This window comes from Macaca nemestrina, chromosome 12 (assembly GCF_043159975.1).
Source record: "Macaca nemestrina isolate mMacNem1 chromosome 12, mMacNem.hap1, whole genome shotgun sequence".
In the NCBI taxonomy this organism is placed as follows: domain Eukaryota; kingdom Metazoa; phylum Chordata; class Mammalia; order Primates; family Cercopithecidae; genus Macaca; species Macaca nemestrina.
The window spans coordinates 92,542,082-92,564,462 of record NC_092136.1 but is presented as its reverse complement, the minus strand read 5'-3'; the positions used below and the strand labels follow the sequence as shown (position 1 = coordinate 92,564,462).

General features: G+C 39.9%; 1 protein-coding gene and 1 long non-coding RNA gene across 10 annotated transcripts in view; one reads left to right on the top strand and one right to left on the bottom strand.

Moving 5' to 3' along the window:
- The window catches only part of LOC105484363 (FAT atypical cadherin 3), a 695,427-nt gene that overhangs the window by 286,369 nt on the left and 386,677 nt on the right, over positions 1–22,381 (bottom strand). The gene's annotated exons all lie outside the window — the stretch shown is intronic.
- Positions 1–22,381, top strand: part of LOC139357567 (uncharacterized) — a 48,962-nt gene that overhangs the window by 15,430 nt on the left and 11,151 nt on the right. Inside the window, exons 3-5 of one of the 2 annotated variants that reach the window (XR_011610981.1) lie at positions 11,198–11,353; positions 12,032–12,141; positions 14,838–14,948. This is a non-coding gene — a long non-coding RNA (uncharacterized lncRNA). Of the gene's footprint in view, positions 1–11,197; positions 11,354–12,031; positions 12,142–14,837; positions 14,949–22,381 lie in introns of those variants that run through there. The other variant, XR_011610982.1, reaches the window with a different exon arrangement.

Below are 22,381 nucleotides of genomic sequence, written 5' to 3'. Positions count from 1 at the left end.
TCTACGCGAATAAACTAGAAAATCTAGAAGAAATGGACAAATTCCTGGACACACACACCCTCCCAAGACTAAATCAGGAAGAAGTTGAATCCCTGAATAGACCAACAACAGGCTCTGAAATTGAGGCAATAATTAATAGCCTACCAACCAAAAAAATTCCAGGACCAGATGGATTCACAGCTGAATTCTACCAGAGGTACAGAGAGGTGCTGGTACCATTCCCTCTGAAACTATTCCAATCAATAGAAAAAGAGGGGATCCTCCCTAACTCATTTTATGAGGCCAGCATCATCCTGATACCAAAGCCTGGTGGAGACACAACAAAAAAAGAGAATATTAGACCAATACCCCTGATGAACATCGATGCAAAAATCCTCACTAAAATACTGGCAAACTGAATCCAGCAGCACATCAAAAAGCTTATCTACCACGATCAAGTTGGCTTCATCCCTGGAATGCAAGGCTGGTTCAACATATGTAAATCAATAAACATAATCCATCATATAAAAAGACAAAAGCCACATGATTATCTCAATAGATGCAGAAAAGGCCTTCGACAAAATTCAACAGCCCTTCATGCTAAAAACTCTCAATAAACTAATTATTGGTGGGATGTATCTCAAAATAATAAGAGCTATTTATGACAAACCCACAGCCAATACCATACTGAATGGGCAAAAAATGGAAGCACTCCCTTTGAAAACTGGCACAAGACAGGGACGCCTTCTCTCATCCACTCCTATTTATCATAGTGTTGGAAGTTCTGGCCATGGAAATAAGGCAGGAGAAAGAAATAAAGGGTATTCAATTAGGAAAAGAGGAAGTCAAATTGTCCCTGTTTGCAGATGACATGAGTGTATATTTAGAAAACCCTATCATCTCAGCCCAAAATCTCCTTAAGCTTATAAGCAACTTCAGCAAAGTCTCAGGATACAAAATCAATGTGCAAAAATCACAAGCATTCTTATACACCAATAACAGACAAACAGAGAGCCAAATCATGAGTGAACTTCCATTCACAATTGCTTCAAAGAGAATAAAATACCTAGGAATCCAACTTACAAGGGATGTGAAAGACCTCTTCAAGGAGAACTACAAACCACTGCTCAACGAAATAAAAGAGGACACAAACAAATGGAAGAACATTCCATGCTCATGGATAGGAAGAATCAATATCGTGAAAATGGCCGTACTGCCCGAGGTAATTTATAGATTCAATGCCATCCCCTTCAAGCTACCAATGATTTTCTTCACAGAATTGGAAAAAAAACTACCTTAAATTCCATATGGAACCAAAAAAAGAGCCTGCATTGCCAAGACAATCCTAAGCCAGAAGAACAAAGCTGGAGGCATCACGCTACCTGACTTCAAACTATACTACAAGGCTACAGTAACCAAAACAGCATGGTACTGGTACCAAAACAGAGATATAGACCAATGGAACAGAACAGAGCCCTCAGAAATAATACCACATATCTAAAACCATCTGATCTTTGACAAACCTCACAAAAACAAGAAATGGGGAAAGGATTCCCTATTTAATAAATGGTGCTGGGAAAACTGGCTAGCCATATGTGGAAAGCTGAAACTGGATCCCTTCCTTACACTTTATACAAAAATTAATTCAAGATAGATTAAAGACTTAAATGTTAGACCTAAAACCATAAAAACCCTAGAAGAAAACCTAGGCAATACCATTCAGGACATAGGCATGGGCAAGGACTTCATGACTAAAATGCCAAAAGCAATGGCAACAAAAGCCAAAAATGACAAATGGAATCTAATTAAACTAAAGAGCTTCTGTACAGCAAAAGAAACTATCATCAGAGTGAACAGGCAACCTACAGAATGGGAGAACATTTTTACAATCTACCCATCTGACAAAGGGCTAATATCCAGAATCTACAAAAAACTTAAACAAACTTACAAGAAACAATCAAACAATCCCATCAAAAAGTGGGTGAAGGATATGAACAGACACTTCTCGAAAGAAGACATTTATGCATCCAACAGACACATGAAAAAATGCTCATCACCACTGGCCATCAGAGAAATGCAAATCAAAACCACAATGAGATACCATCTCATACCAGTTAGAATGGCAATCATTAAAAAGTCAGGAAACAACAGGTGCTGGAGAGGATGTGGAGAAATAGGAATGCTTTTACACTGTTGGTGGGACTGTAAACTAATTCAACCATTGTGGAAAACAGTGTGGAGATTCCTCAAGGATCTAGAACTAGAAATACCATTTGACCCAGCCATCCCATTACTGGGTATATATCCAAAGGATTATAAGTCATGCTGCTATAAAGACACAAGCACGCATATGTTTATTGTGGCAGTATTGACAATAGCAAAGACTTGGAACCAACCGAAATGTCCACCAATGATAGACTGGATTAAGAAAATGTGGCACATATACACCATGGAATACTATGCAGCCATAAAAAGGATGAGTTCATGTCCTTTGTAGGGACATGGATGAAGCTGGAAACCATCATTCTGAGCAAACTATTGCAAGGACAGAAAACCAAACACTGCATATTCTCACTCATAGGTGGGAATTGAACAATGAGAATACTTGGACACAGCGTGGAGAACATCACACACTGGGGCCTGTTGTGGGGTTGGGGGAGTGGGGAGGCATAGCTTTAGGAGATATACCTAATGTAAGTGATGAGTTAATGGGTGCAGCACACCAAAATGGCACATGTATACATATGTAACAAACCTGCACATTGTGCACATGTGCCCTAGAACTTAAAGTATAATTTTAAAAAAGCCATTCCATTTATAATAGCATCAAAAATAATGAAATCCTTAGGAATTAAACAAATAAATTCATTGCTTGTACTCTGAAAACTATAAAACACTGTTGAAGGAAATTAAAGATGGCAAAGCAATGGCGAAACATTCCATCTTCAAAGATCAGAAGACTAAATATCGTTTGTTAAGATGTAATGCTTTCCAAATTGACCTAAAGATTAAATGCAATACTGACAACATTTTCCTGGCTTTCTAAAAAAGAAATTAACAACCTGGGCTGGGTCTGGTGGCTCACACCTGTAATCCCAGCACTTTGGGAGGCCCAGGTGGGTGGATCACCTGAGGTCAGGTGTTTGAGACCAGCCTGGCTAACATGGTGAAACCCTGTCTCTACGAAAAATACAAAAATTAGCCAGGCATGGTGGTGGGTGCCTGTCATCCCAGCTACTTGGGAGGCTGAGGCAGGAGAATTGCTTGAACCCGGGAGGCAGAAGTTGCAGTGAGCCGAGATCGGGCCACTGCACTCCAGCTTGGGCAATAAGACCGAAACTCCATCTCAAAATAAATAAATATATAAAAATAAGAAGAAAAGAAATTAACAAGCTGATTCTAAAATTCACATGAAAATACAAGGAACAAAATAGCCCAAACAATCCTAAAAAAGAACAAAGTTGATTGAGTCACTCATTCTGATTTCAAAACTTACAATAAAGGTATAATAATCAGAACAATTTCATAGTAGCACTAGAGTAGACATATAGTCCAATGAGACAGACCTTAGAAATAAATGTTTATATTTATAATCACCTGATTTCAACAAAGGTGCCAAGACAATTCAATGGGAATGGAATATATTGTATTGACATAACATATAGTTCTGGGACAACTACATAGTCGTAAAAAAATGAATGAAGTTGGATCTCTACTCACATTATACAAAATAATTGACTCAAAGTGAATCATAGATCTAAATGTAAGAACGATGTAACTTTTGGAAGAAAATACAAGATTAAATCTTCATGACCTTGAGTTAGAAGCAAAGACTTCTCAGGTGTGACACCAAAAACACATGTGACAAAAGAAAGAAGATAAATTGGATTTCATCACAATTTTAAAACTTTTTTTCTTCAAATAACATCATCAAGAAAGTGAAAAGACAATGCATTGATCAGGAGAAATCATTTGCAAATCATAAATCATAAGAAGAATTTCTATCCAGAATACCAAATGAGCGGCTATATCTTAATAATAAAATGATGAACACGCTAATTAAAAAGTGGGCAAAGGATCTGAATAGACATTTTTCCAAGAAAGAAATACATATGGCTAATAAGCACATGAAAAGATACACAATGCCATTAGCCATGTGGGAAATGAAAATCAAAACCAAAATAAGATAAGATATTGAACATAGTAGGATGGCCAGAATCAAAATTAACAGATAATGATAAGTGTTGGTAAAAATGTTGGGAAATGGAACCCTCATACATTGCTGGGGAAATGCAAGAAGGTCCAGAACCTTTGCAAAATAGTCTGGCAGTTACTTAGAATGTTAATATCATGTAACTACATGACCTAGCAATTTCATACCTATGTATATTCCTAAGAGGAATGAAAATACGTATTCACACAAAAACTAGTACATGAATGTTCATAGCAGTATTATTTATAATAGCCAAAAAACATGGAAACAGTCCCAATATCCATCAACTGATGAATGAAGAAATAAAACATGGTATATCTATATCATGGAATATTATTCTGCAATATGAAAGAATGAAATACTGATACACTCTGCAATATTAATGAGCCCTGAAAACATGCTAAGTGAAAGAAGCTGGTCATAAAAGATTATATATTGTATGATTCCATTTATATGAAATGTCCACAGTAGGCAAATGTACAATGACAGAAAATAGACATATGGTTGCTGGAGTCTGGGGGGGATTAAAGGAAAATGGGAAGTGACTGATAACGGATACAAGGTTGCCTTTTGGGGTGATAACATGTTCTAAAATTGTGGTGACAGATGCACAATTCTGTGAATATACTAAAAATCACTGAATTGTACATTTTAAAAGGCAAGCAAATGAACAACACACATCCTCTATCACTTATTTTACTCCCCAAACACCAATGATCAGTTCCCAGTACAGTTGTCTGATACCCTGATGAGGAGAGCTCTTAGGGATTCAGATGTCCCATTTTCCCAGGCCAGCTCCAAAACAGAGGCTACAAGATGGGGTTTGGAGAGTAATCCCAGAGGAATAAAGACAGAAGAGAGTTGGTGGGTAATTAAATATGCATACATATATGCTCATGTGATTTTAAAAAGTAAATACTGAAAAATAGTGATTATAACAAGCATCAGCACAAGTTTTCATTCTCATCACTTTTAAATTAATCCAGAGTTGGGTTAGAGGCTAATTTTGTTATTTTTAAACTTAGCTTTTTAAAAAAGTAATTAACCACTTTTGAACTCCATAGTCTCATTCTCAAAATTGACATTTTAAAATGAACTCTATTTTTCCTAAGTCCTAAATAGAAGGTAGAGTGATATGTAATTCTACAAATGAGGAGAATCAAGAGCCTAGAAGTCACACCTGTGAATAGCCTCATCTGGTGAGTTCCAAAGTCTTCCTGACCAAAGGAGGGAAAGAGGCATTATTCTAAACAATATTAGGATGGACAGAATGAAAAAGCTGCACATGTGGAGCCCACTGAATACTTGAACATGATCTGCAGGAAACTCTGATCTTAGGATCCAAGGTTTTAAAGAACTTAAGTGATTCCAAATTTAGGAGATACTTTCAGTGTGGTAGGTAAGGAAGGTTTATTCTACAATCCCATCCTACCTATCAAACCGCATTACTCAGTCTTTTCCTCCAAACACCGGCATAGTACACATGCATACTGAATTAGTTATCACCATTTCCCACACATCTTCCCACCCTTGTGCCCTTGCTCACCCCATTCCCTGTGCCTGAAGTATCCTTTCAGGGTTCTACCTCCACCTGTCAAAACTGCATCCATCCTTCCGGATCCATCCTGAATGCCACTATCTTTCAGGAAGCTTCTCCTGATTCCTCCATCCACTGCCATCGCTCCCACCTGCAAACTTCACACAGCACTTCCTTCAGACGTATTTCATTTAATTATATGTTGCAGTACAGTATAAATTGTCCCCACACTAGAATTTAAGTGAGCAAGGGGTGGCTCCAGCAAGGAGAACACCATCACTTTTCTCCACCACAACTTGTGTTATTTCTATTCAATCAATCTTTATCAACTCAATTCCCCACATATTAAACAATGGTCTTCTGATTGAATTGCATAGAAATCCTGGTTTTATTCAGATAAAGAAGTCCCAGCTCTTATTTCTTAATTTTTCTTACTCTGCTGTATCTATATTCCCCAATGAACCAGCATTCTAAGTCCTGCTATATTCTCCAACTTTCTCTTATTCTTCTAATTGAGAAAAAAAATCTACCAGCAAAACTGATCAAATGATTTCTTGTCATTCTCATTATTGGGCATGGGCCCTGAGTCAGTTTGCAAAGTGCGGGATTTTCACAGGGGTGAGGTGGAGAGATAAGTAACCAATTGTCATTTCTGTAGCTATTCTGGGACAAAGAGACAAAATGTGTAGTATGAAACTGAAAAGGCTTTGTATGGAAAAACACTATTACAAGTAAAACAAGGAAAGAAAAACACAGAGATGCTATCACCCTGTGTTAATTCTGAACACAGGAAGACAATAAAATAGTTATTAAATGTTCCCAATGTGCCTAGTACTACATTAATTAAGCACTATTTACGTATTGTCCTATTGTCTCTTTTAATCCTAATGGGGTTGCTGTTAGGTAGGTCCTACATTCTCCCCTCATTTGGAAGGTCAAGAAACTGAAGCACAAAAAAGTTAAGAAACTTACTAAGGGGTATGCAGTGAGAGCGAATGTGCTTGTCAAGTTTTCTTCCACAGTATCAACTTCTCCATTCTTCTTTCTTATAAGGTGTACAGATGTCCGGCCTTTTTGGCCTTTTTAGAATATTTTCAGAATAGCCTCCACTGAAATCACTGCAATTTTATTTCCTCCCTCCCCCTATTATTCCTATACCACTGGAGTATATCAAGAAATAGAAGGGTGGGGTGGGGTACAGTGGTTCACGCCTGCAATCCCAGCACTTTGGGAGTCTAAAGCAGATGGATCCCTTAAGGCCAGGAGTTCGAGACCAGCCTGGCTAACATGGTGAAACCCTGTCTCTACTAAAAATACAAAAGTTAGCTTGGCCTGTAGTCTCACCAACTTGGGATGCTGAGGCACAAGAATTGCTTGAACCCGGGAGGTGGAGGTTGCAGTGAGTCAAGGTCACACCACTATCGTCCAGCCTGGGAGACAGAGCAAAAGCCTGTTTCAAAAAGGGCTGGGCACAGTGGCTTATGCCTGCAATAATTTGGAAGGACGAGTGAGAGGAAGGAGGAGCTTGAGCTCAGTAGTTTGAGATCAGCTTGGGTGACATCGCGAGACCCTGTCTCTGTAAGAAAAAAAGAAATTAACCAGGCATGGTGGTGTGGTCCCAGGGACTCCAGAGGCTGAAGATGGAGGATCACTTGAGCCCAGGAGGTCAAGGCTAAAGTGAGCTATGATTGTGTCACTGCACTCCAGCCTGGGTGACAGAGTGAGACTCTTGTCTCTTAAAAAAATAAATAAATAGAAAGAGGATAGTCACTTAATAATAATCTTCTTGTATGGCTGTTTACTAATTTTTCCCTGAACTAGGGAAAAATGTTTTTGAAGATCAGAGGCAATAATATGGCCAGCAGAACAGGACAAATGAAAGATTCAAAGTCAAAGAAAGAAACTTGGTTTAATTCGTCCTTAATCTTGGGCTTGGGGATATTCTCCTATAAACACTAAATGTGTTCAGACAAGAACATCTTACAGGAGACGGCAGAGGATTCAGCCTGCTGCAGTCTTTACACATTCAATTATCCCTTCCACAAATGTCAAAGTGCCTACTGTGTGCCAGTCACTGTAAGTGAGCAGGATGAACATGGTCTTTGTTCTGTGAAGCTTGTAGGAGTGAGGGAAAGAAAACACTAAAGAAATATTTGAACTATATCATTTCAATTATGATAAGTGCAAAAAAGAAATGGAAGATTCTTTGGGATTATATAAAAACGAACCCAAGCTGATCTGAGATGCCGGAGAAAGCTCCCCTGAGGACAAGAGGCTTAAACTGAGTTTTTAAAGGTAAAAGATGGGATATCTGAAGCCTGTAACTTAGAAGGAAAAAGTGAAAAACAACACTCGAAAGTCTAAAAAAGGAAGTTGGGCCTAAATACTGGTCAACTGATTCAACTTAAAGACAGTTTTTAAGGAGTGCAGCTTAATACTTTAAAAATGAGTATTACAACATAAATAAACATTACCAAAGCATTTTCAGATAAAACACAAACCTGTTTGAAGGCCTGTGTAGAATTTATTAGAATTAGTTGACAAAGTCCTGGTTGTGTCTAAAAAATTTTAAAAGAAATAAACGTCCTTAAGAAAAATTTGTGTATGACAAAAAGCTACATATCGGCTAGATGCTCAATAAAAATTTTCTGCAAGGGTAACTGAAATACCCCTTCTCATGTGAATTTTATTGCTAATTTAATTTAATCATTTAATTCAGCAAATCCCTTTTACAAATGTACTAGTAAATGTCACCTCAATCAAAATTAAATTACCTTAAATTTTCACATAATATCGACTTACTTAAGTTTGTATTATGAAGAAAAAAACTCAAAAGGAATCTGCTTAAAAATGCTTTGTGCAGTATCAATGTACAAAAATGAGAAGCCTGAATGGGAATTTATTTCTAGAATTATTGATGAAGTTTCAAACTTAATAAATAAATCTTAATTTTATTTACTAACAAAAAAATAGCTTTAGTCTGCCTATTTCAAGTAGTTTTATGTAAATTATCCAATGTCTGAACTCCACAAAATGATAACATATGATACAGCTTCCAAGCCTATTTGTAGAGTATAACTGAAACTACATCAATAAGAAATGATATGCTTAAATCATAGACACACACACACAAACATAGTATATCCTTCTAGTTTACTCTCTTATTCACAAGATGAAAAGTCTTATTTGCAGGTTGATAGTTGTTGGTTTTCACTTTCATATTTGATCTTTAGGTTACTTTTAATTGCAAAACTTGCTTTGATACCAAAATACATTGTTTTGTTGAGCACTTAATTCAGCTTAGACAACACCCAAGCTATAATGAGCTTTTGGTATGCTTGTTTTTCATAAATTCAAAAGCTAAATCCAAATTCAAATTCCACCAGGGATTTGTATAGTACACATTTAAAACATAGGTTAACATGCAAACTAATGTGCATTACATCAAATATACACACACTGTCAAAGACACCAAAAAAATAGATACAGCCACTTGCAAATTCCAAACAGGTTTTAACCCACATTCATACTAAATACTAGTCAGAGACTCCCCTCCCCCATTTTGAGCCTCTGTAAGCACTTTGCTATTATCAAGGAATGACTTAAAAGTTTGCTTCTGCTACAGAAGTGGCACAGAGACACAATGGAGCAAAAGCGTCCATCGTTCACTAGAGTTCTGACGACTGAACCACCCACAGTTAATTATTCAGCAATCATGAATAAATATCAGTAAAAAAGAAATCACCTCTTTGCTTTGTAAATGCTCAAGAGTACAATACACAAAATTCATATAAAGAGCAAAACAGCTGCATTCATAAACAGCAGCATTCATAAACCATGGCCACAGAAATGCAAAATTCGGGAGTATCTCTGAAAAAGACTCCTGTTTATCTATAGGTTCTCTCTTTCTTGCTCTGTGCCATGATACTGTAGCCTCCAGAAGCCTGGCCATGGCACCAGTATGCTTCCTAAGTCTTCCCAGCAGGCCCCCGCAAAAAGAGGTTCTCAATGTTCCCTGGCTGACTCCTTGAAGTTCCTTCCACCCTTCCAGACAGACATGCTGTTCCCTAGGCAATGATGGCTGCAGTGGAATATTGCTGTGTTGCATGCGAGTATTATTATTATTATTGCTGAATTCAGGACTATATTTTCATGGAGAATATTATCTCACTATTTATTAGGTTTTTATCAGTTCTCTGATTTGCATAGGCATAATTACCCAGGAATACTACTATACAATCAGCCAGCCCATTCTAAAAGCTGTATCCTGTTTCACTGTGCAGTTGAGAAAGAGTAGCTGAAGAAATTCTGGAGTATAAAGCAAGAAGAAGAAACAAGCAGAAAATATATAACCTGCAAACTCACATATTTCACACCCAAGCAGGTTTTTTCCATTTAGTTTTCTATTAAAAACCGAGTAATTGCAATATGAAAGCGTGAACACAAGGCTGAAAAGTAACAACTAACAGCATATCATTCCATAAGGAGTTGAAAATGAAAAGTAAATTAACTGAGCATTGACAAGTATCAATATCCTGGTAACATAAAACCCATCAGAACTCATGTGTGTAATATTGCCTCAAACAACTCACTAGAAATGGAAATAAAATGCATTAAATTAATGTTTGAAGATTCTAAGGTTAGAGAATTGATATTTGTTCACAGCAAAAAGGCAGTGATGACTCAGCTCTTTCAGATATATGTGAAATTTGTTACACTTATCCGTGTATCATAATCTTATGGTTCCTGCAGGGATCCTAGCTTTTAATTTCCTGAACATACTTAAACCCTCCACCACAGTGTTGGATGTCATGGTATTTGTAGTATTTCATTTTAAGATTAAAAAAAAGTTCAAGAAATGGAAGGTACTCTATTTACTTGACCACAAATCTAAGGAAATTTAGGTAGATATGATAGATGCCACGTCAAAGTCTTATCAGGACAAAGGAAATTGGAAAGGGTTATAGAAAGGGGAAAGTGGTAATATTAAAGGTATATAGAAAACTGGCCTCAACATTAATCAGCAAGAAAAGTAAAGTGCTGCCTTTTCCATTTTAAAGGTAAATGAGAAATTGGTAACAATTTTATGACTAAATAATGTGACTCATGTGGAAAGAACAGATTATAATATCATATAGCACATAAAATATGGGTACCATTTTAATTACATGGTATTCATAAGGATGCTCAGCATTTGAATTGTTTATCCTACTATGAAATACATGTTTAAAATATAGTTCTACTTGGTTAGTTTGTTTTACAACTGAACAGCAAAACAATAATTATCCCTTCATACATGCAAGAAACTACTAAACATTTGCTTTAAAGCTAGTTTGAAACAGTGGGGGAAGGCAGATAAAGTCCTCTCAGAAGACAAAATATTCTGTTATTAACCAAATGCTATATTAAAATTTCTCTAGTTCATTAAAAAAAAATCAATGTAATTGCTGTCTTGTTTCTTTACTCAGATGGATTACAGATGAAGTCCACTAACTGCATGATTTTGGGCAAGTCATTGCCCTCAACCCCCCTTTCTTAGTCTCCTCTGTCAGAAGCCAGGCTACTTTACCGATCAGGGTGATGCCTGAACTGGTGAGAGGCTGCAAGGGAAATCATATCATAAGGTAAATTCCAGTGAGTATTTTCACTGATCACCAATAAAAATTTCAAAGCATCACAGAAAATTCAAATCTACCAAAATATGAATGGTTTTCCAACTGAAATCTTTCAACCAAGGGTACAAACATTAGGATAGACTATTTAGGTGAACACTACGGACGTCCATGGGTTGTGATGGTTAGTGATACCTATTCATGGCTAATGGTGAGGTGGCGTGGAACAGAGAAGATGAAGATGCAGGGAAGCACTAATGCTCCTCCGAAATCTCTCCAAGTGTCAGAGTCATGATAATGACCATTGCCCCCCAGCCACCTTCACTGTCTTGGGCAGGGGACCCATAGTGGGTCAGATGATAAGAAATCAAAGTGAGGTGTGGGCACTTCCCACCCCCATCTACTCCAAAGCCTATACAAAATAGTTAAGAAACAGGCTTGTGATTTTGACAGAACCAGCTTTGAGTGCTAGTTCCACAGTTTACTGATTTTGTGCCTCGAACAAATCAGTCGGCCATTTTGAGTCTCAGATTCCTGAATTCTAAGATGTGATTTAATTATAGCAACCTCAGGAAACAGTAGTGAGGATTAAATGAAACCACGCACATAAAAAAAAATAGCAGAATGACTGACACCGAGACAGCACTCAACAAATGAGAGTGCTTTTATCATTGCTATTATCATCTTCAGCAAGTGGAGACATTTGCTCATCGGTGAGCTGGAAAGACAAGATGGGAGAGCAGAAGCAGCCCCAAAGCAGCGCACCTCTCCTGCATGCCTGAGCTGCAGGCAAAGCCCAGGTACTGTCTAAAGGGTGCCAGCTCTCTAACCTGGCTAAGTCTCTATTCTCCTAGAAGGTCATACATGCTGCATTCTCCTCCAGGCAGAAGGAGGGATGCTTGCAAACCAACAACCTGGTAGGGATGATGTGGCTTCCTTACAAATGACAATAGAATTTTCTCCCCAGTAATTTTTTAAAAGTAAAACCCCATTAGTAAACTCCTGGGACAGAAGCATTAGGCACAAACACTGCCGTAACAGAAACTGCATATCTAGTTTGATGGTGAAAACACTGGAATGCTTTCCTGACTTTACAGAAATAAGTATAACATAAACCAGGAGGGAGTCAAGGACTAGGGCTCAGTCACCAATTGTTGACAGTCTAATGAGGGAAAAACACCAAAGTTTTATAATACCCTAACTCACTCAGCTTGCAAATGAGGAGACAACATGAGTTTTTGATTAAAGGATGACATTCTGTGCTCACTGAATTTGCTGTCTGCCACATTCAATCACATTTTTCTGACTGGTCACCCATTCTGAAGTCAGATGCTTGCAAGCAATCTGGCAAAGGGGCCCTCGCCAGGATATTACACATCCAACACTGAACCAGGGGCAAAAGACTGGGGACACTTTTGGCAGCAGACCAGGCTCTGCCAATAAATAGGGATTGACTTGGGGAAGAACTACTCTCCCCAAATCTTCTCATTTGTTAAAAAAAAAAAAAGAGAGAGAGAGACAATCATAGCTTTTTATTGCGTTATCTTGAGGTTTAATTTTGTGATATCTGTAAGAGTACACAAAGTAATCTGTAAGTGACCTAAGTGATTTTAACTATTATTATTCCATTTATCCCTCTCAAAGGAAACTTCTCTGAATTTCCAAACCGTATTAGTCCCCTCTCTCCTTAAATCTTCCTTATGGAAGCCCCTTGTTTTCCCCATTATATACTAATGTGTATGCTTATATAAGGACCTTTTCCCCACCAGATAATTACTTGTCCCAGGGCAGAGGTCATGTCTGTCTTGCTCATCACTGTTCTTCTATGCTCATGGCTGAGTTAGAGTGGGTACCTATGGGATAAATGCCCATTGGCCCCATCACTCTGCAGCCCACCTGGAAGTGAGAGAAGGATCATCATCCAGAGTGAGGCTCCATCATGGCCTCCTCTGATACATGTGCTGCCCATTTACAGCCTCAGTGATAAGAGGGAAGGATGTTTTGACATTTGCACAAGAGACAATAAGGATTTGTCAAGTCCTTCTTGTCTGTCAGAGTAGGTGGTGTGTAGGAATTCAAAAGAAGATGTAATCCACGCTCCTGCCTTTTAGGAAGTCTATGACTGAGATTCTAAGTGCAGGAGGAAGGACACAGTAATGATGCTGGAGGTACTGGGGAAGGCTTCACCAGGACACAAATCTGTTTTAGCTTTATACACTAAGAACAGCACCTATCCTAGGCCAGGCACTACCTAGTGCTTCCCGTACATACCTTGTTTTCATCTTCATAAGCATCATGCAGAAGGCATTACATTTACAGATGAGGAAACATAACTCAAAATGGTTAAGTAATTTGTTCATGGGCACTCAGCTAATGTCTAGCAGAGCCCACAGATGAACCTGGACCTGCCTGATCTTGAATTCTTTGCTCCAACCATTACCAAACATCACTCCTTCCTTGGTTGGGCTGAGATGTAGCTGTGCCATGCCAGGAAGGGGCTCAGAGGAGCAAAGATCAGCCCTCTTGGAAGCCAAAGCTGCTGTTGGGAGTAGGGCAAAGTAATACAGGATGGGTATAGACAGAGTAAGGTGACACAGGATGTGTATAGACATTAGGGTCAATTACTAAAAGCAGTGAGTACCAAAATACCTATATCTAGTTTAAGGAGAAGAAGGAAATTCTGTATTTGGAAGAGTAATGTGGTCATGCAAGACAGCATGAGTTGGCCTAGGGGATAATCTGTGAGACTGGAGACTACCCAGGGAGGATTATAGACTAATCACCTGCAGAAAAGATAATTCTTGTGTCATTTATTTCCTCACAATTCACAGCCTACTACTGTAGATGTAGAAGGTAGTAAGAACTAATTAAATATAATTAAGTTTATAAGGTTATTCCATATTCCCTGACTACTGAGTCATAATTAAAAAGAAGAAAATAATCTCTATTCAGCAAACTGGTCCATATATATTAGCATCTGCCTTTTTACAAAGCACTTTTTGCATATTTTGATATCTGCTCAGCAGTATTACTATGGGAGATAAACTCTCAAAAAGTTCCCTCCTGTTTGGTAATACAGAAAACTCATTAGCATAGCTGATGGGCACTCATGAAAGAAAACGGAACCCTTGAACACATACAAATGTTGACGAGGACCTCAAAAATATGCATGTGACATCCATTTCAGTGCAAATGAAAGCTGTGTTGGTGCCCGCTTCACAGGAAAATGATGATGCACATTACAGTATTTTGAATATAAGTAGTTGGGAGGGAATTTTACACTGAGCATGAAGGGAAAGACAAAATATGCATCCCAGTTTGTTTTCAGGGTCCAGAACATAAGAATCCAGTCCCAGTGCAAACAGAGATCCTGGAATGGCTAAAAGTCAGAGAAGAAGAATGCATTTTAAAAGCACATGTTGTTGTTCTTTCTTGGTTTTTGGTATTATATTTCCAATGCTAGTTACTTAAGAGCAATCTGGTGATCTGTTTACAGCTGTTCAATTTCACAAACATGTAATAGACACCCACTCTGCACAAAGCCTGATGTGAAGTGTTGTGACAATCCAAAGATGAAGCAAGACATGGAAGCATAAAGAAATAAATGGCACAGAAGTACACCCAAGTGAGGACTCTGACAGAAGACAAATAAAGACATAAAGCCAAATATCTAATGATCGGAATGAAATCTAAATTTTGAAATCAAAATGAAATCAAATTTGTCAGACATGTGGAACTTGAGAAATTCCAGTACCTTGCTGAAATCAAGGCATAATTTTATTTCATAGGGCTTTAATAAAAAGCAAAAATCTTTTACTGAAATAATCAAGCAATTAATCTTGAGAATTACAGATGAACACAGTTCATTATTCTTCCCTCATCTATGCTTTGGTGAGTTAAGGCTTTTGGCCTTATTCATATACAATCTAGTCTCTCTGAAAGAAGCAGAAGTTACTATGAAATTGCATGCCCCTAGAAATGCTTTTCCCAGGGCAGCACATGACAGGAATAGCAGCCACAGTGTAGAGGGGGCAGTAGCAGAGAGTTGAAGAAAATCTGTAATTCTCACTAATGACTTGGAAGCCCAGTGAAGCTTACTAAACTTCAGGAATTACTGAGAAAACATAAGCTATCACAACATGACTTCTGTACATTTATTCTGATTAGTAAAGTTTGGGTTAAATGATTTATCACCCTATCTCACAGTGTACATACTGAAAGTAATGAAGTCTTTGCAATATGAACGTTCCGTATGCATGAGGCTATTAAATCTTTGTTGAGAAGCATGTAGAAGCTGCAAGGATGATTACTTTAGTTTTTGGCTGATATCTGGCAGGCCTAACAAATACATGAAATGAAAATTTACCAACCCTGATTCCACCAAATCCTTTGTTCACAGGACACAGAAAGCTTGTCCTACTTTATTCTTTTTGGAATAAGCCTAATGCACATCTACTATCCAGAGATCAAAGAAGCAACCACTTTTAGGCTGGAATAGATTATAGTAGCTGTTTAACAACAACGCAAAAAGGCAGAAGGGTAAGTCCTTTCAGGAAGCACTGAGTAGGTGGATCATCAGTGCCTCTGCGATATGCTGCATACTTCAGCCACATTTGCATCCCTAAAGATTCTTGCAGGAACATGACATCAGCCAGTGAAGCTGTAGGGTGATAGAATACTTTGTAGCGTAGACTCAAAAGTCGAACTGCCTGGGTTCAAGTTCTGGCACCACTTGTCATCATCTGTCATCTTGAACAGGCTAATCTGCCAACCTGTTCCTGTCTCCCCATCAGCAAAATTGGGATAAAAATAGATGTAAAAATTAAATAAGGTAGGCCAGGTGAGGTGGTTCACACCTGTAATCCCAGCACTTTGGGAGGGCGAGGCAGGCAGATCACCTGAGGTCAGGAGTTCAAGACCAGCCTGGCCAACATGGTGAAACCCTGAAGTAAACCCTCTACTGAAAACCCTAACCCTCTACTAAAAATACAAAAATTAGCCTGTCGTGGTGGTGGGCACCTGTAATCCCAGCTACTCGGGAGGCTGAGGCAGGAGAATTGCTTGAACCCTGGAGGCGGATGTTGCAGTGAGCCGAGATTGCGCCACTGCACTCCAGACTGGATGACAAGAGTGAAACTCCAACTCAAAACAACAACAAAAAATTAATTAAGGTAATACACATAAGCAGTTAGGCCTATGCTGTGCCTAAAATGTTAACTCAATAAATGTCAGCTTCCTCTTACTGAGGGAGAGGCAGATTCAAGTATGTTCTAAACACCCGGCTGGAACATTAGTCTTCCAAAGCCCCAAATACACAAAAGGCACGCGGCAGTAGATGTTAAGTACTAGCCATTTTGAAATCGGGACCTGGCTGCACTGCTGTTTTTTAATGTGAACTTTCAGAGGGAATGAAGCTTTGGAACTAATGATGTTTATTTCAACACTAAGCTCTGGTGCAGAAGGACAAACAGAGAACTAGACTTCTGAGCTACATAAGCTTATTCTGTATATAATAGGTTCCATTCTAAAATTCCACACATTTATTATGCCTCCACCTCCAACTTTATGTCCTTCATCAATCCCCTCCTCCTAGTCACACTATCTCCCTACCACACGCATGCCTTGCGTCGTATGCTTTGGTTTTTGAGACACAGTCTTACTCTGTCATCCAGGCTGGAATGCGATGGTGTGTACGACTCCTGCTCACTGCAGCCTCCACGTCCTGGTGAGAGGTGACAACGTGCTAGCAGCCCTTGCTCTCGGGGCCTCCTCGGCCTCAGCGTCCACTCCGGTGTCGCTTGAGGAGCCCTTCAGCCCTCCACTGCACTGTAGGAGCCCCTTTCTGGGCTGCCTGAGGCCAGAGCCGGCTGCCTCTGCTTGTGGGGAGGTATGGAGGGAGAAGCACAGGCGGGAACTGGGCCAGCGAGAGTTCACGGTGGGCAGGCTCGGCTGGGCGGGCCCAGCACTTGGAGAGGCTGGCCGGGTCTGCCGGCCCAGGCAGTGAGGGGCTTAGCACCCGGGCCAGCAGCTGCAGAGGGTGCGCCGGGTCCCCCAATGCACCGTGCTCAAGTTCTCGCGGGGCCTCAGCTGCCTCCCAGCCCGGCAGGGCTCGGGACCAGCCCGCCATGTCCGAACCCCCCACCCGCCCCCCCACGGTGGGCTCCCAAGCCGCCTGAGCGGCTTGAGCCTCCCCTCCGAGCACCGCCCCCTGCTCCGAGGCGCTGGGTCCCATCAACGGCCCAGGGGCTGAGGAGCGCTGGTGCAGCTCAGAACTGGCAGGCAGCTCCACCTGCAGCCCCAGTGCAGGATCCACTAGGTGAAGCCAGCTAGGCTCCTGAGTCTGGTGGGGACTTGGAGAACCTTTATGTCTAGCTAAGGGATAGTAAACGCACCAGTCAGCACTCTGTCTAGCTCAGGGTTTGTAAAGACACCAATCAGTACTCTGTATCTAGCTAACCTAGTGGGGACTTCCAGAAGTTTTCTGTCTAGCACTCTATGTCTAGCCAAAGGATTGTGAATACACCAATCAGCACCCTGTATCTAGCTCAAGGTTTGTAAATACACCAATCAGTACTCTGTATCTAGTTAAACTAGTGGGGACTTGGAGAACTTTTATGTCTAGCTCAGGCACTATAAAACGGACCAATCAGCTCTCTGTAAAATGGACCAATCAGCTCTCTGTAAAATGGATCAATCAGCAGGATGTGGGTGAGGTCAGATAAGGAAATAAAAGCAGGCTGCCCAAGCCAATTAGTGGCAACCCGCTTGGGTTCCCTTCCACACTGTGGAAGCTTTGTTCTTTTGCTCTTTGCAATAAATCTTGCTGCTGCTCACTCTTTGAGTCTACACTGCCTTTATGAGCTGTAACACTCACTGTGAAGGTCTGCAGCTTCACTCCTGAAGCCAGCGAGACCACAAACCCACCAGGAAAAACTAACAACTCCAGACCTGCCGCCTTTAAGATCTGTAACACCTCCAAGGTCTGCAGCTTCACTCCTGTCAGCAAGACCACGAACCCACCAGAAGGAAGAAGCTCCAGACACATCTAAATGTCTGAAGGAACAAACTCCAGCCACACCATCTTTAAGAACTGTAACACTCACCGCGAGCATCCACGGCTTCATTCTTGAAGTCAGCCAGACCAAGAACCCACCAATTCCAGACACAGTGGGTTCAAGCAATTCTCCTGCCTCAGCCTCCCTAGTAGCTGGGATTACAGGCACCTGCCACCACACTCAGCTAATTTTTGTATTTTTAGTAGAGACAGGGTTTCACCATGTTGGCCAGGCTGGTCTCAAACTCCTGACCTCAGGTGATCCACTCGCCTTGGCCTCGCAAAGTGCTGGGATTACAGGGGTGAGTCACTGCACCTGGCATCCTATGCTTTTTTATTTTATGATGCCTGTGTGGAATGTTTTTTGTCTGTTTTTACTCTCATCTCCACTCTTGCCCCCACCTTCACTTCCTCCTCCCATAGCAGCTAGATGGCCTTTTAAAAAATAGTTGGTTTATATCACTCCCCACTTAAAAAAACCTTCTCTGGCTTCTTGTCGCACTTATAATAAAATCTAAACTCCCATATGCTCCATCCCTTCCTCCATCTCTGATGACATCTCTCCCCTGACTCCTGTCTCAGAGGTCTTTGCTCTGGTCCCTAAGTTTGCTCCAGCCTCAAGACCTTTGCATTTCTGTTCCTTTTACTGGATGGGCGGGCTCGGTCCAGTAAACAGAGATCGGTCCAGTAAGCAGAAGAACAGAGGTCCCTCTGTTCTTCCCAGAGCTAGATCCTTCTCACCATTCAATTTCAGCTGAAATCTTACCTTTCATCTTTAGAGAAGGTGCCTTCCCCAGCCATCTTCCCTAAAGTAGCCACCGATGCTGTCACTCAACTAGTCTCTCATTCTTTTTCCTACTTTTCTGTCTTCCTTTTTTTTCCAGGAGTTTTCACTCTGAAATGTTATTATTTCTTTTTAAAATTTTCTTGTCTATGATCTTTCTACCCTTACTACAATACATGTTCCATCAAAGCACAAACCTTGATTGGCTTATTTATTGTATCTTCTGCACTTACAACATATCCTGGCAAATAGTAGACACTCAATTAACAAACAAACGAATGAATAAATGAGTTAACGTACAACTCTAAGCATTTCTTTGAGTTCTAGTGTAAGTTGCTCTTATTCTACGAAGCCATCTCTAATGACTTTACTTAATCTAAATTCCTATTGCACTTACTATCAGGACTAATCACTTCATTATAAACATACTTGTCCTTTTTCGTTTGTAGGAACATAAGTCTTCTCTCCCCAACTGGTTTTTAACTTTCTTGAGGGCATCAACCATCTCAAATGTAGCTGTAAATCAGGAGTAATCAGAAGTTTATGCACTTAACTCAGAGGAAAGGCTGACTGGGCCTCACTAGGGGTCTCTATACACTTTTTAAGGCATAATTTTAGCAACTATAATTTTATAACTTCTCCACTCACAAAAGTGGATTTCATGGGAGTGCTATAAGCAGGTTCTGACTACAATAAGTGATAACTAAGAATAAGAGACAAAGAGGACAGCTATACAAAGAAAAAAACAGATACAAGAAATCAAAAGGCACAGATCATAGAGGGGATGCAAAGAAAGCATGTATAGACATATAGAGAGCATTTATGGTGACAGCCAACAACCTATCTCCCTCAACTGTGCCTAAAGTGTCACGAAAGACACTTCATTACAGCACTGCGTGATCATAGATCTTTTGTATGATCACCTGCAGTCATCACTAAACCTTTCAATTTAATTGTGATCAGTTTTAAAAGGCACAGGGAGTATTATATAGCTTGGAAAAACCTGTAATCAAAAGAAGTACTTTGAAGTCTAAGCTCCTAAAACATGTACATTTTGGTTGTCTAGACAACTCCCCTATGTATCTCCTCCCTGGTGAGGTCAAGTAAATAAGGTTTTCTGGTTGTGTACTTAAGATATAATTTTTACTGATGAAACTGTTTTCTTAGGAAATCAGTCTAGAATGTGAACTTTAATCTCTGCAATCATTAATTCATGTTACTAGGGGACAACAGTTTGATCGGATATTTGGCTGGGATCATGATGGGGGCTGGTGCTTGGAATGTCTGATCTTCCCACTCATCTTTCTTCCTAGGATGTTGAGACAATTTCTGATATGGTTTGGCTGTGTCTCTGCCGAAATATCATCTTGAACTGTAGTTCCCATAATCCTTACATGTCGTGAGAGGAACCCAGTGGGAGGCCATTGAATCATGGGGGCGGTTACCTCCCTGTTGTTCTCATGATAGTTCTCCCAAGATCTGATGGTTTTATAAGGGGCTCCCCAACTACCCACTTCACTCTGCACTTCTCCTTGCTGCCACCATGTGAGGAAGGACGTGTTTGCTTCCTTCCACAGAACATGATTGTAAGTTTCCTGAGGCCTCCCGAGCCATGCAGAACAGTGAGTCAATTAAACCTCTTTCTTCATAAATTACTCGGTCTCGGGTATGTCTTTATTAGCAGCATGAAATGGACTAATACAATTCCCTTGAGCAAGAAATGTACTCCCCTGAATATTAAACTCAATAGAGAGGTTGAGAAATAGCAGAGAGCTGTTCTTATCCCCAGATCTGATGCAGTCCAGAGAGGCTGTATTCTCAGAAGCTTCTTCTATGACCAGCAGAGCAGGATAGCATGCAGGAAAGGGCACAAGCTGGGAGTCAAAACAATTATGAGAGGAGCTGACATTTATTGAGTATTTATTTTTGTGTTAGGACCTGTGCTGAGTACTTTTGGCCACTACCTCACTTAATCTTAAGAACAATTATAGTAGGTCTTCATCATTATCATTGTCATCATCACATAGGAGAAACTGAGGGACAGAAAGCTTCTACCTGATCAAGGATATCCAGTCAGTAAATAAAAGAGCCAGGCCTCAACTACAGACTAACTCCAAAGTCCAACTTGCCAATTACACTGCATATAATCCTCTAAAGCCTCTAAAGATCAGGCTTCCATTGTTCCTGCCACTTTCTAGCTGAATATCTGGCAAGTCAAATGACCTTTCTGAGCCTTGGTATTCACATTTATAAAATGAGGATAAATGTATCCATATTCTCTCACTCATAAAATTCTGTGAGGCTCAAATGATACCTTCAAAACTCTGTAGAGGCTGGGCATGAGGGCTCATACCTGTAATCCAAACACTTTGAGAGGCCAAGGTGGGAGGATGACTTGAGGCCAGGAATTCGGGACCAGCCTGGGCAACATAGTGAGACCTCATCTCAAAAAATTTGTTAATTAGCTGGGTGTGGTGGCATGCACCTATAGTTCTAGCTAATTGGGAGACTGAGGTGGGAAAATTGCTTAAGCCCAGGATACAAGGCTAAAGTGAGCTGAGATTGTGCCACTGTACTCCAGCCTGGGTGACAGAGTAAGACTTCATCTTGAAATATATATATATATGTGTGTGTGTGTGTGTGTGTGTGTGTGTGTGTGTATGCAAATAAATTTTTAAAATCCTGTGGAAACTTTTATGCTTTTATGTGATATACAAAGGTAAGTACTATGTGTCTGATTATGCACATGACTTCTGGGTGAACATCCACCTGGTACAGACAAAATCATGTTCTTCTCACACCTAAGAAAACCATTTTTAAAAAGAAAAAGCCAGCAACATTGTATACCACAAGTTCATGTTTGATCATTCCCCAACCCCCATCAGAATATTCAATATGGATTTCAAAATTATTCTCCATCCATGAGTTTAAAGAAAAAGATATCTGGCAGAGACTGTTCTCTTAAGAAACTTAAAATGAAACACAGATCTTTTAAATGAATGAGAACTTTTGTATTCCCATGGATTACTGATGCATTTTTCTACTCTGCTATTTCAAAATTTCCCAAAGGCTTTTCAAATTTTGATTCATATCGGTCTGGATGTTGAACTTCGTTATAAACTCGAGGCTAGTCATGCATCCCTAGGTCATTTTGTTTTGTATACTGTTATCAGTAATATGCAATAGAAGCCAGTTCCAGAGA